Consider the following 13,210-nt stretch of genomic DNA (forward strand, 5'->3'; position numbering starts at 1 on the left):
TTTTTGAGATAGGGTTTCTCTGTGTAGCTTTGGCTGTCCTCAAACTTGCTCTGTAGATCAAGCTGTCCTCAAACGCACAGAGATTCCTTATTGGCTTTTTTTAAAAAAGATTTTATTTATTATGTATACAATACAGTGTGCCGCCGCCATGTATGACTGCATGCCAGAAGAGAGCACCAGATCTCATTGTAGATGGTTGTGAGCCACCATGTGGCTGGGAATTGAACTCAGGACCTCTGGAAGAACAGTCAGTGTCCTTAACCACTGAGCCATCTCTCCAGCCCCATTATTGGCTTTTTTAATACAATGTTTTGATCATATTCTTACCCTTCTCCCAACACCTCCCAGATCCCTCCCACCTCTCTACCTATACAACTTCATGAGAAAATACACCATACACACGTACACACACACACACACACACACACACGAACGAAAATCGAAAAGAAACAATCAAACAAACAAACAAAATACCAAAACAAAACAAAAAACACATACAACAAATAGAGAGCCTGTTTGTGTTGGTCAAGGTCAACTCCTCCTGAGCACAGGGTTGCCCTACAGTGTAGTTGATCTACCCAGGGTCCCACCACTAAAGAAAGCTGATTTTCCCTCTCCAAGCAGGTATCCATTGCAAACAGCCTTTTGGTTAGGGGTGGGACTTGGAACCTACTTCCCCTTCTCTATGCTGGGATTTTGTTGAATAGATAATTCTTAAATGATGAGACACAAATGGCCAAGTATTTAACACACATAGCCATTAAAATGCACATGGATACGTCAGGGTGTATGTTTGCCCCTGACTGGACCTTTGAGATTCTGTCTCATCCCAACCAGAATGGCTATCAAGGAAGCGAACTACAACTAATGGCGGCTAACTTGGGGGTTGGGGCGGGGGGTCCTTGTTCATTGCAGGTAGAAGTGAGAACTGGTGCAGCCACTGTGGAAATCAGCACTGGGTTCCTCAAAAACTAAAAATAGACTCAGCCATCCCATTCACGGGCACATTCTCTCTCCCTCAGATTTTCTTATGCATGCCTCTTACATGTTTAGTGCCGTGATTAGCAGAGGGCATTGGATCCCCTAGGATCTGGCGTTATGGGTGGTTGTAAACCTCCATGTGGGTTCTGGGAATCAAACCAGGGTCATCTTTAAGAGCAACAAGTGCTCTTAACCACTGAGCCATCTCTCCGGCATCCACCCACCAAAGGACTCTTAAGTCCTATCATCGAGACACTTACACAGCTTATATACTTATATACCATGTTTGTTGCTTCACTTGTCATAAAAACCAGGAAATGGAACCAGATGTCTATCAAAAGATGAATGGATAAAGAGAATACACACATAAAGAGTTGTGCTTTACTCAAGCATAAGGAAAAATGAAAGCATGGCATTTGCAAGAAAATGGACAAAATGGGAAATTATTATATTAAGCTAAGTAACCTAGAAAGATAAATACCACATTTACTCTCATATATGGTCCTAGGCTTGAATCTTCACATGTGTGGAGTGGGGTGTGGGTCATAAACCTAGAAAGGGAACCTTGAAAGGGAAGAAGCGGGCTTAAGAAAGGAGCGAGCGGGGAAGGGTTAAGGACTGCCTAGTATAGTCGAGGAATGGGAATGTATGCACACCTGCTGAGACGGAGGGCTGTCACCCAATGCTGCTCACTTTCTAGGTGACCAAGTACAGACATCTGGACATCTTCAGGACAGACTATTGAAGCATTTTCTGAACAACCTATTAAGTCAAGATAGAAACAAATAGAACCTCTGACATGACATGTGAGCTGCCCTGATGTAAGGCATAGTCAAAACATCAACAAGTGAGCTACTGAATCGATAAGTCACACCCATACTTCCCCCACACGCTGGACACACATCTCGCTACATAGTCATGTGTCAGTTACTTTTCCATTGTTTTGACCAAGGCAACTTATAAAAGAAAACATTTGACTACAACTTTTGAAGGACCCCAACTTCATTGGGGTCACAGTTAAAACTGTGGTTTTAACTTTAACCACAGTTATAACGCTCTGCAAAGGTTTTCAGATAGCAAGCTTCATTAAAGGCCGGGATGCTGAGCAAAGACACCTGAGCAAAGACAGCCTTATCTGGCTGCAAGACAGGATGGATTGGTCATAGGAACAAAGAAAGAGAAGATTGCGAGGCCTGAGTCACGTAGAAAGCGAGGCTCGTTACAAGTCAGGGGCTGTGCAAATCACCAGCCAAGCTAGGAAGGCAGGAAGAGATAAGAAAAACAGGTAGCACAACCCCCTCCAGGTGGGTCTGGACAACCCCCTCCTTGGTATTTAGGTAAAAGGTCAAGAATGTGCCACTCAGCTTAGCCTTATTTGAACTGACCAATGAAATGAAAGCTTTTCTGCTTCTGTACCCGCACTTTTGCTCCCCTATAAAAACCCCTCATCCCCAACCTGCAGGCGCGCAAGCTCTTCGAGAGACTTGTCGTCCAGGTACCTGCGTATCCACCAATAAACCTTCTGCTGTTTGCATCCGGCTGCGTGTTTTCGACTGGTCTCTGGGCACGGGGTCCTTCCCTCGAGCCTTTCATTTGGTGCATTGGCCGGGAATTGAAGCCCCTGTCCCAGAGACCGCCGAACCACCGCTGGGAGGTGAGGTAAGCTGGCCAGCATTCCATGTTCTATGTCATATGTGTCATATGTTCTGTATTTGTCGTCTTTTGCATCTGATTGTTGCGCTGCGAATCTGAATCTGTACGACTCAGCTGGGCCGATCTGTATCTGGCGGGCCTCGGAAGGAGCTGACGGGCTTGGAAACTTCCCCCCCCGCACCCCGGGAGACGTCCTGAGGGAGTCTGGGAGCTCGATTTTTTTGGGGGCTCATCTGTTTGAACCCACGACCAAAGTCGGACTATTGTCCGATGGAGGGGTACGAGGTTCGTCTGTTTGAACCCACGACCAGTGTAGGACGTTTGTCCGAGGCGTCGGGGTTCGTCTGGGAGGCGGGGTTTCCTGACCCCCTCTGTAACCTCCATTTGCGCAGCGTGTTTGATTGTCGGCCGGTTTGTCTTATTGTGCATGTGGTTTGTCTGTTTGTTTACTGAAACACCAGCAGGGGGCAGTCTCTACTACAGATAGGCACCTGAGAGAGTTTGGCCTATGATCCACCCCCAGCGCGGCAGCGTGCGCGGGGGCTGGGGAAATGGGCCCCCGGGGCCCGGATGCCGGCCGTTCTGCTAATGCCACTGCCCACCGCCACTGCCCACCGCGGACCCAGCTCCCGGGCGCCCAGGCCTTAACAAGCGGCCGGGAACCATGAGAGCCGGTAGCCTGCCTGGCCTCCCCGCCGCGGAGAGCGAGGGTTGCCGGCGAGCCCAGGGCAAGCAGCAGAGTCCCTGCCCACAACCGCCCGCCCTCGGCCTGCGAGCCATCGCGGGCGGGACTCCAATGGGGGAGGAGGCAATGGCCCCGCCCCGCCCCTGCCGCCCCGGGCCAGGAGAGCTCCACCGCACGCTACGCATTGTTTTGCGGGACCGAGGACTCGGGCTATGGTCGCGGCCTGGCACTCCTCTGCGGCCCCGTGCGCTTGCACGCCCACCGCCGCCTTCCAATGTCTTTCTCCCCGCGCGGCCCCGAAGGCGCCCCCCCTCGCCGTCTGCGGGCCGCGGGCCCTGATGAATAACTCGGGGCTGGTCACACCCATGAAGCAGCTTAAAGTTTTTGGGTTGTTTGATGTTTTTGTCCGTCCATGTAAGGCCTTTGTCCTGACTTAGACTTAATGACTTCTTGACTTTGATATTATGTTCACTTACAAGACTTTAGAGATATGGCCATAAACATAAGGGTATAAAAAAAAAAAAAAGGAGAGAAAAAAAGAGTCAGCCTCAGCCCCAAGCACGTGGATGGCTGGGCTGGATAATTGCTATGACTCAAAGATGTTAACAATCTTTTTTCCTCAATGAGCTGGGAGCTGTGCGTCTCAAACCTCTGGTCAAAGCTGGCCAAGGCTTAACTCCACCTGTGATAAACTCTTTCAGATCCTATGGGTTATAAATGTTATAAATATCTGTCATCATTTATAGAGGCTGGTCACAAATTATTGTCGGTTAATGTTAAAAAAAAATTGCTGGTCTCAAATGTTTCGTACTGGTATGTGCTGTTCTTGTTTAAAAATTATCATTGGTTAATGTTTTATTTTTTTTTTAAAAAAGAGCCTATCGCTGATCTCAAATGTTTCACACTGGTATAGGATTTTATATGCTGTTCTTGTATGCTGTTCTAGTTTAAAACATAGCCATATATCCCCACTGAGAAAAACCACAAGAAAGACTTTGGTAAGAGTTTTTATGTTGTCTAAAAGCAAGAGAAATTTTTGCTGTGTTGTCTAAAAGCAAGGGAAATTTTGGTTAAAAAATATGTAAACAGATGGGCCTTATCTAGGTCCCCATGTATGTTTTTAAGGTCCAACTTAAAGCAGGTAAGGAGCAGCTGACAGTCCATCACCGCAGGGCTCTGCTATCTATGTTTCTTGAGCATTTAAAGGAGGCTTACAGGCATTATACTCCCCATAGACCCTCAGAGGTTGTCTTGGCAGAAGGAGGTCTATGGTACCTATGGCCTTTATAGGACAGTCAGCATCAGATATTATGGTTAAAAAGGTTGCAGAATTTGATTAAGGAGGCAGAGAAAATGTTTCATAAGCGAGAGACGGAGAAAGAAAAGCATAAGAGAGAGAGAGAGAGAGAGAGGGAGGCAGAAGAAAGAGGACTGGAGGGATCACAGACAAAAGAGAAATTTGATAGAATTTTGGCCCCAATGGTAGGAGAGAAAGGAAAGATAGGAACTAGACAGATAGGGAACCTGGGCAACAGAAGACCAAAAAAAATGAAGATGGACAGGCACCCCTTGGACAAAGAACAATGTGCTTATTGCAAAGAAAAAGGACATTGGGCAAGAGAATGCCCAAAGAAGAAAGGAAGGGACTCTAAGGTACTGGTCCTAGAAGAAGATGATTAGAGGGGACGGGGCTCGCGCTCCCTCCCCTGCGCCTAGGGTAACCCTGACTATGGAGGGGACCCCTATGGATTTTCTAGTGGACATAGGGGCTGAGCACTCTGTGCTGTAACAACCATTGGGAAAGCTAAAAAATAAAAAGACTATAGTAATTGGAGCAACTGGACAGAAACAATATCTGTGGACCACCTCACGAACTGTAGATTTGGGGAGAGGACAAGTGACTCATTCCTTCCTGGTTATCCCCGAGTGTCCCATCTTTATTAGAAAGAGACTTGCTAACAAAGCTGAAGGCCCAGATCCGGTTTACTCAAACCAGGCTGGAGATGATTAAAGCCTTTGTTGACTGAACCAGTGACCTCCGCTCCCCCGGCTGTCCTCCATCCCGCTACCCTGCTGCCTGAGACTGATGACACCTCGTCTACTCATCAATGCGCTGAGAAACTGGCACCAGATCTGAAGGATCAGCCTTGGCCTGAAAGTCCGAGCTGGTGTATGGATGGCAGCTGTTTCGTGATCGAAGGTAAGCGGAAGGCGGGGACAGCAGTGGTGGATGGGAAGCAAATGGCTTGGGCATAGCCTCCCTGAAGGACGTTGGCACAAAAAGCCGGACTTGCAGCTTTGATACCAGCTCTACGAGTGGCAGAGGAAAAAGTCTCAGCCAGTATCTACTCTGACAACAGGTATGCGTTTGCTACTGCCCATATTCATGGAGCGATATACAGACTGTTAACATCTGCAAAAAAAGGACATATACTTGTCCAAGACACCAAAAAGCTTGGGATGCTGTGGCTGAAGGAAATCAGATGACAGACTCTCTGTCTTGGCAGAAGAAGTAGTCAGAAACTGCAAGGCCTGTGCTATGATTAATGCAGGACACTCCATATATGCTCCTGGGAAGAGGCTCAGGGGCGATTGGCCTGGAGCCTACTGGAAAGTATATTTTACAGAAATTAAGCCAGCCAGATATGGCAACAAGTACTTATTAGTTTTTATAGATACCTTTTCAGGCTGGATAAAAGCTTTTCCTACCAGGACTGAGACAGCCAATACGGTGGCTAAGAAGATCAAAGAAGAAATCTTCCCAAGGTTTGGGATACCCAAGGTAATTGGGTCTGATAATGGACCTGCATTTGTTGCCCAGGTAAGTCAGGGGCTGGCCGCCCAATTGGGGATTGATTGGAAATTACATTATGCTTACCAACCCCAGAGTCAGGACAGGTAGAAAGGACAAATAGAATTCTAAAAGAGACCTGCGGAAATGACTGGACAGCCCTCCTTCCCTTTTGCCCTGTTCCAAGTTTGGAATACCCCAGGGCGATTTAAACTCATCCCTTATGAGATCCTATGTAGAGAACCACCACTGCTCACTGAGTCGGGTGAAATGTATAATCCTGATGTTATTCTTTCTAGACCTTTATTTTCCCCGTCTAAAGGCCCTTAAAATGGAGAGACACCAGATCTGAAAACCACTGAAAGAAGTACGCATCTCTGCCTGGATCCACGCCTCCCACAGGAAGCGAGCTCCTAAACTACCCAAACTACAGTATCTGAGGCTTTTGACAACGCTACCAGTCAAAAGGCTTGGGTTTAGAGGACTGGTCTCTTACTGAGGTTATATAATGAGACTCTAAGGGCCCTAAGACTCCTGACACCTGGTACTTGGTTCCTGGTTTAGATAGATGATGGGTTTGTAGTACAGGTTTGATGCTTTGCATGTCAATGTTAATTTTTGATGATACCAAAGATTACTGTGTGTTTGCACAACTGGTATGAATTTGATAGAGAACCCATTTCTCTGACACTAGCAGTAATCCTGGGCCTTAGAGAAGCTGCCGATGTTGGGGCAGGTACTGCTGCCCTAATACAGGCCCCTCAGTACTTCAATGTATTAAGATTTGAGGGCTTTAGAACAATCTGGTTCCAAACTCGAAGAGTCATTGACTTCCCTCTCAAAATGGTCTTACAGAAGGGGATTAGATTTGTTATTCTTAAAGGATGGAGGATTATGCGAATAGATCTCCCTGGATGACTATTTTGATATCCTCCCTTATGGGACCACTCCTAATTTTGCTTCTGCTACTGATGTTAACTTTATTAGAAAAAGAACAAGTGCTGTTCAGATTTTGATGTTACACCCCCAATACAGTGCTTTAAGGTCAAGAAGATACTGAAATCTAGTTCTATGATTAGAACTAGGCACTAGAAAAAAAAAAAATGAGGGAATGAAGGACCCCAACTTCATTGGGGTCACAGTTAAAACTGTGGTTTTAACTTTAACCACAGTTATAACGCTCTGCAAAGGTTTTCAGATAGCAAGCTTCATTAAAGGCCGGGATGCTGAGCAAAGACACCTGAGCAAAGACAGCCTTATCTGGCTGCAAGACAGGATGGATTGGTCATAGGAACAAAGAAAGAGAAGATTGCGAGGCCTGAGTCACGTAGAAAGCGAGGCTCGTTACAAGTCAGGGGCTGTGCAAATCACCAGCCAAGCTAGGAAGGCAGGAAGAGATAAGAAAAACAGGTAGCACAACCCCCTCCAGGTGGGTCTGGACAACCCCCTCCTTGGTATTTAGGTAAAAGGTCAAGAATGTGCCACTCAGCTTAGCCTTATTTGAACTGACCAATGAAATGAAAGCTTTTCTGCTTCTGTACCCGCGCTTTTGCTCCCCTATAAAAACCCCTCATCCCCAACCTGCAGGCGCGCAAGCTCTTCGAGAGACTTGTCGTCCAGGTACCTGCGTATCCACCAATAAACCTTCTGCTGTTTGCATCCGGCTGCGTGTTTTCGACTGGTCTCTGGGCACGGGGTCCTTCCCTCGAGCCTTTCACTTTAGGGGGTGAGTTCACAGCCATCATGGCTGGGAGCTTGGTGGCAGGCAGACATGGCATTAGAGCAATAACGGGAAGCTTACATCTTGTCTGAAAGTTGGAAGGAGAGAGAGGGAGACTGGACCTGTGATGGAGGAGGGTTATCTGTCTATTGTGTTATTTTTATTGGTCAATAAAGAGACTGCCTTGGCCCTTTGATAGGACAAAAAATTAGGTAGGCGGAGTAAACAGAATAGAATGCTGGGAAGAGGGCTATGAGGCAGATGCCATGAAACCAGCCACCAGGTCAGACATGCTGAATCTTTCCCGGTAAGCCACACCTCGTGGTGTGATACAGATTAATAGAAATGGGTTAATATCAAGATATGAGAGTTAGTCAGTAACTCTCTAGAGATAATGGGCCAGGCAGTGCTTAAATGAATACAATTTGTGTGTTATTATTTCTGGGGCTAAGCTAGCTGTGCGGGAGCTGGGCAGGATGAAAAGCAGGCCTGCCCGCAGCCCCTCACTACAGACCTGGTGTGGGCTTTTTAAACCTCAAAGCCCACCCCCAGTGATACACTTCTTCCAACAAGGCCACACCTCCTAATCCTTACCAAAACAGTTCTACTAACTAGGGATCAGGCGTTCACATATATGAGCCTATGGGAGACATCCTAATTCAGACCACCATACCCAGGCTGATCTCAGATTTGCAGCTCCTCCTGCCTCAGCCTCCCAAAGTTTCTGGCAATCTGGATGAGCTACCATACACACCCTGATCAATTATCATCATTATTATTATTATTATTATTATTATTATTATTATTATTATTTAGTGTACGTTGTTAAGAAAGAACAGGCAATCAAAGGATAACAAACACCAGAAGAAACCATTTCAGAAGAGTTAAAGACTCCAAACAAGCAAGCAGATTAAAGTTATTCAGAGGGAACAAAGATGATTCATGAGAAGAGAAACTTCTGCATTAGTATAATTAATATGCTCAAAGAGCTATGCAAAGGGCATATCTGCTGTTTTTTTAAAGGCAGTTGAAATTGTTTGTGTGCATATGTATGTAGTATGTGTAAGAGTGTTTTGCTTGCATGTGTGTCTGTGCACCATGTGCATGCCTGGTGCTTGAGGAGGTCAGAGGAGGTTATCAGATCCTCTGGGACTGGAGTCACTGATGGTTGTGAGCTGCCATGTGGGTGCTGAGACCCAAACTTGGGTTCTCTGCAAGAGCTGTGAGGACTCTAAAGCATCCCTCCCCACCCCATGGTTGCTCTTTCTAAGTAAAGGAACACAGACAGCACATAGTGAGGAGTTTGGGAAATTCACAACAAGACAAGAAGATTGGAGACTTCAGCTAGGGAAATATTCCCAAAACAAAGGGGAAATCCAGAAGCAGGTGCGGAAGGAAAGACAGAAGATTAAAGGTGCAGCCTTTGGTGCTGAGGTTCAGATGGTAGGAAATTGTGAAAACTTAAGAAAAAAATCATCGGACGAATAAAAACTTTCCCTTCACTGGGGTGATAGCTTGGTTTGCCTCGTTCTCACACTGAAGGCAAACCTAGCATGTTAAATGAAAGCTCCCCCTATCTCAGCGGATGATGAAATTCTGAGCACCCACTCTGAAATATCCAAGCATCAGGGATAAAGAGAAGATTCTATGGGGCTTGATAGTATACCCAGAACTTCTAAGGCCAAAGCAGGAGGATTGCCTCAGGTCCGAGGCCAGCCTGGGCTACACAGTAGGTTCAGGCCTACATAGTGAAACTGTGTCAAAAAAAGATATTGTTTGATTTAGGTGTCAATTATGTCCCAAAGACTCATGTATTTAAGGTTTGATCTATAGCTCTTAGATCCGATCATTGAGAAATGAAACAAGAGGACTCTGCCCTAACTGATGGCTTAATTCATTGGCAGAGTCACAATTAGCTGGTATTGTTGGGAGCGGGTGGCTGGTGGGGTCTTGCTAGAAAAGAGCTGGAACAAGTTCTTCTGAGTTGTATCTTATCTCTACTAAGATAGCTTATCTCTGTTAAGATATTGATTCCACCATCTCTCTCTGCTTCTCAGTGACCAGCACATAAGCAGCCTGGCTCCTCTACAGCACCACACTGCCTCACCGTAGTCCAGAAACAAGAAGCCAACCAAACGTGGTCTACAACCTCAGACTATGAGTCAAAAATGAGTCTCTCCTTTTTATTTTTAAACATTGTTTGTCTCAAGTATTTGTCCAAGCAGTGAAAAGTCTACCACTCACACAGTCAGAAAAGAGAATGACTTAAATATTCTTTTTGTTTGTTTTTCAAGACAGGGTTTCTCTGTGTAGCTCTGGTCATCTTGGAACTTGCTCTATAGACCAGAGTGACCTCAAACTCAGATATGCCTGCCTTTGCCTTCCCGGAGATGGAATTAAAGGTGTATGCCACCACACTTGGCCCAGACTGCAGTGTTAGTTAGAGGCAGGAAAGAAATAGAGCAATGCCCTTTAAAAAGTCTGTGTACTGGGATAGAGAAAGGATTTAATCGTTGAAGGCTAGGGCTCACAATCCAAAGGACAAATAGTCTGTACACAGAGCTGGGGTTGGAACTCAGAAGTATAGAAATTTCTTGTGTAGTGGTTTGAATAGGAATAACCCTATAAACTCATATGTTTCAATGCTTGACCTACAGGGAATGCACTATTAGGAGGTATGGCTTTGAGGTCTCATATACTCAAACTACACCCAGTGTGGTACACAGTCTCCCTCTGCTACCTGTGGATCAAAATGTAAACTCTCAGCTCCTTGTCTGAGAGCATGTCTGTAGCAGCATGTCTGTCTGTATGCCACCTTGGTTCTTACCATGATGAAAATGGACTAAACCTCTGAACTGTAAGATAGCCCCAACTAAATGTTTTCCTTTATAAGGGTTGCCGGGGTCATGGTGTTTCTTCACGGTAATTGAATGCCTAAGTAAGATATCTTGCATACACAAGATTCTGGGTTCATTCCTCAGCACAGAAAACAAAGAAACAAGGGGTGGTGGAAAACAGTAAAAAGACATACTTGAAAACACAAGGAAACAGAAACTTTAGCAAGGAAAGGTGTTGTGAAATATAGTTTTATCTATGTAAAGATGTGTTACATTTGTTTATGCTGTGGAATATTAAACTGTATAAAGGTATGCTGCATTTGTTTAAGTATGGAAAGATGTGTTGCATTTGTTTCACCTTGCCTGCCTGAGGCACCTGATGGGGTAATAAAAAGCTGAACTGCAAATAAATAGGTAGAAGAGGGACATGTGGAGCTGGTGAGCAGAGAGAATAAATAGGAGAAATCTAGGCTCAGAAGGAACGAGAGAGAAGAAAGAAGAAAACAAGGAGAAAGAAGGGGGAGACAGGGGCCAGCCAGGCAGCCCCCAGTTAGCAGACATAGAATAGGACCCAGAAATGAAGGTGAAAAGCCCTGCGGCAAAAGACAGATAAAGAAAAACAGGTTAATTTAAGTTAAAAAGAGCTAGCCAGAAATGAGCCTAAGCTAGGCCAAGCACTCCTAACTAAGTCTCCGTGCCACGATTTGAAAGCTGAAACAAAAGAAAAAGCCTGGTACAGAAATGGGTGAGGAATACCTGATGAACAACGCTAAAGAAATATTCTTGGGGGGCTGGAGAGATGGCTCAGAGGTTAAGAGCATTGCCTGCTCTTCCAAAGGTCCTGAGTTCAATTCCCAACAACCACATGGTGGCTCACAACCATCTGTAATGGGGTCTCCTCTTCTGGTGTGCAGGCATGCACACAGACAGAATATTGTATACATAATAAATAAATAAATAAATAAATAAATAAATATTTTTTAAAAAAGAAAAAGAAATATTCTTGGATCCCAACTTTCTGTGGGTTAAGAGGGAGCATCAGCCCGTACTATGAGAAGGAGGTGACGAAGACAGGATGACTGCTCAGGCTGAAGCTGACGTGATCTCCCAATAGACAGACACATCAGAAAAGAGAAGATCTGCTGTGGGGCAACGGTCTGTGCCCTCTCAATTGTATTTTAATAAAATGCTGATTGGCCAGTGGGCGACCAGGCAGGAAGTAGAGGCGGGGCGATAAGAACAGGAGAATTTCGGGAAGAGAAAGAGTCTGCAGTCATCACCCAGACATAGAGCAAGCAACATGTGACTGCCTTGCCAAAAAAGGTACCAATCCACGTGGCAAACACAGATAAGAATTATGGGCTAATTTAAATTATAAGAGTTAATAAGAAACCTGAGCTACTAGGCCAATCAATTAATAATTAATGTAGACCTCTGGGTGTTTCTTTGGAACTGAATGACTGCAGGACCTGGTGGGACAGAAACCTCAGACAACAAAGATCCAAATCCTAGGCCTCAGGGACTCCAACCCATAAGAAGACACAGAGTCCCCGGATAACAGGGAAGGAAGGTACCCTGAAGATAGCTGAGCAGGTAGGACAAGGGGCAGATAATTTACATGGGAACATGGGAGTGGGGCTTAGAGAGACACAGCACTTACAGGTTACCTGGTACAACTGACCATGAGGAAAGCAACTGAGGAAGATTGCTGGAAGGTGCCAGAATGATTAGCCATTTGATAATAATTAGAAAAATATTAAAGAAGTGATAACGTTTTTCTTCTTAGTCAATGTATCTGTTATTACTCTGTGTGTGTGTATGAGAGAGAGAGAGCGAGAGAGAGAGAGAGAATGTGTGTAAGAGAGTATGTGTGCACGTGTGTATGAGAGTGTGTGTGTGTAAGAGAATGTGAGTGTGTGTGTATGAGAGAGTGTGAGTGTGTGCGTGCACGGGTGTGTAGTGTGTGTGTGAGAGTACGTGTGTGTGTGTGTGAGAGAGAGAAAGTGAGAGAGTATGTGAGTATGTGTGTGTGTGGTAGAGAGAGAATAAGTGTGTGTGTGTGTAAGAGAGAGAGAGAGTACGCGTGTGTGCGTGTGTGTGAAGGTCAGAGGGCAACTTTGATTGCCTGTTCTCTCTTTCCACCAGGGATTCTGTGGATTGAGCTCAGGTTGTCAGGCTCACATAATAAGCAGTTCAGCCACTGAGTCCAAAGGCATTTATTCCTTACAAAACACAAAAGTATGAAAAGAAATACAATTCTGGTATACTTGTAAGAGTATAATAGATAAATGTTGTAAATAGTACATATATAGGCATAATAAGGTAAACACTAAATACTGACTTATAAAAAAATTATTATTGTTTTTTAAGCCAGGCAGTGGTGGCGCACACCTTTAATCCCAGCACTCTGGAGGCAGAGGCAGGCGCATCTCTGTGAGTTTGAGGCCAGCCTGGTCTACAAGAGCTAGTTCCAGGACAGGCTCCAAAGCTACAGAGAAACTGTGTCTTGAAAAACCAAAACAACAACAACAACAACAACAAAA

The 13,210-nt window shown here is 45.3% G+C and overlaps 1 long non-coding RNA gene across 1 annotated transcript; it reads left to right on the forward strand.

Moving 5' to 3' along the window:
• Positions 1-3,387: 3,387 nt before the first annotated feature.
• Positions 3,388-7,769, forward strand: LOC148121497 (uncharacterized). The gene is made up of 2 exons (XR_015738452.1): positions 3,388-6,140; positions 6,410-7,769. It is a non-coding gene; the product is annotated as an uncharacterized LOC148121497 (long non-coding RNA).
• Positions 7,770-13,210: the final 5,441 nt, after the last annotated feature.

Source organism: Myodes glareolus, chromosome 7, assembly GCF_982192425.1.
Source record: "Myodes glareolus chromosome 7, mMyoGla1.1, whole genome shotgun sequence".
NCBI lineage: Eukaryota > Metazoa > Chordata > Mammalia > Rodentia > Cricetidae > Myodes > Myodes glareolus.